Source organism: Nannospalax galili, unplaced genomic scaffold (assembly GCF_000622305.1).
Source record: "Nannospalax galili isolate Female #2095 unplaced genomic scaffold, S.galili_v1.0 scaffold43, whole genome shotgun sequence".
In the NCBI taxonomy this organism is placed as follows: domain Eukaryota; kingdom Metazoa; phylum Chordata; class Mammalia; order Rodentia; family Spalacidae; genus Nannospalax; species Nannospalax galili.
The window spans coordinates 4,471,782-4,473,357 of record NW_008353342.1 but is presented as its reverse complement, the minus strand read 5'-3'; the positions used below and the strand labels follow the sequence as shown (position 1 = coordinate 4,473,357).

The window sequence follows — 1,576 nt, the reverse complement described above, 5'->3', positions numbered from 1 at the left end:
CCTGGAATTGGAGTTTCGGACAGTTATTAGTCACCATGTGGGTTCTAGGAATTGAACTTCAGTCCTCTGGAAGAATAGCAAGTGTTCTTAACCAATGAGCCATCTTTCCAGCCCCTCAAACAAGTGTTTTAGAGACAAGATTTTCATTCTGTAGCTCAGGGTGGCCTTGAACCCCTGGTGATCTTCCAGCTATGATTAGAGGGATGAATCACCATGCATGATTTATGTGGGCTGGGGGTCAAATCAAGGGTCTTACACGTGCTATATAAGAATTTTACTGAGCTACATTGCCAATCCCTAAATATTCATTTTAATAAAGATGAGCTGGTCACATGTCTAATTGAAGCACTCAGGAGGGCTGAGACCAAACTCCTACACAATACAGGGACACCTGTTTCCCCAAAAATGAGACAGATGTGCCCATACTTTTCAAACTCACATTTCAAGAGGTTCCTTAAAAATTATTTTACCAAGTTGAGGATAGTTTGGTAGTGTTCTTGCTTAACATGCATGAGGTCCTGGGTCCATTCCCAGTACTGCCAAAACAAAACCAAACTTCGCCAAATTGTTCCTAATTGAAGACCCTCAAATCAAGCATTAGGTGAATGCAGAGGTTGTGTGGACCACCTTTTTTCCTGAGTGAGTGAGTTATTTGGAATTGTGAATTTGTTCTGCAAATCCAGGTATTTATCAATTAGTAGAACACATTTAAAAAACATGTAGCATTTACTCCAAGACTGAGTTATTTAAGACAGTTTCCTGCATGGATTCTCTCCTCAGTCATTGTCCACAGTACTCCGAGAAGTTGGGGAATAAGCAAGCACAGACTCAAAGCCCAGCTTCATCTCCAGTGTTGTGAAAAGGGACTGTATGTCATGGGACAGAGCCTATGTTCCCATGAACAACTAGGAAAGACCTTGTCTTTAAAAAAGCAAAAAAAGTAACTGAGAATATCCATAGTCATGTTGCACTCTGTAAGCCAAATTATTTTGTAGCATTAATGAATAAAATAAATGTAAAGCATTACTTTAAATGTTCATATTACACGTTTTATATTTGCAATATTTGTAGTTTAATAGTACTCATATAATTTCTTGAAAATAAATATCTCTTTATTAGCATAAATATCCAAATAGTTTATTTTGATAGAGTTATGTAGAGATTGACTCAAAGTACAAGACAGGTCTTAATTCCCTGTAATTGAGTACTTAAGCTATTTCTGGTATTTTTATTTCACTTTTTTTTTGGTTTTTCTTTATGAGACAGAGTCTCCCTATGCAGCCCCCAGATTACTCATTCTTCTGAAAAGAGTGGGCCTACAAAGAATAAGCCAGCCAGGGGAGAGACGAGGAGTACCCTGGGAAGAGGGATGGAGAGTGAGCAGATGGAGTTAGTGGCGGCCATGTTGGAACTCCGAGGGAACTCCAAGATTGGCGACTGGCAGGGCTGTCCCACGGGGCGTGGGACTTGAATGGCTCAGAGGTTATGAGAAGCCATTTCTTTGTAAGTCCCCCCCTCCCAAATGTCATGTAAACTATGCAAAATTCAAGTAGGATGTGGGTGTGGGCTCGAGTCT

The 1,576-nt window shown here is 40.1% G+C and overlaps 1 non-coding gene across 1 annotated transcript; it reads right to left on the bottom strand.

The window, feature by feature from the left end:
* Positions 1-750: 750 nt before the first annotated feature.
* Positions 751-960, bottom strand: LOC115067252. The gene has a single exon (XR_003846679.1). It is a non-coding gene; the product is annotated as a small nucleolar RNA SNORA73 family (small nucleolar RNA).
* Between the last annotated feature and the right edge of the window lie 616 nt (positions 961-1,576).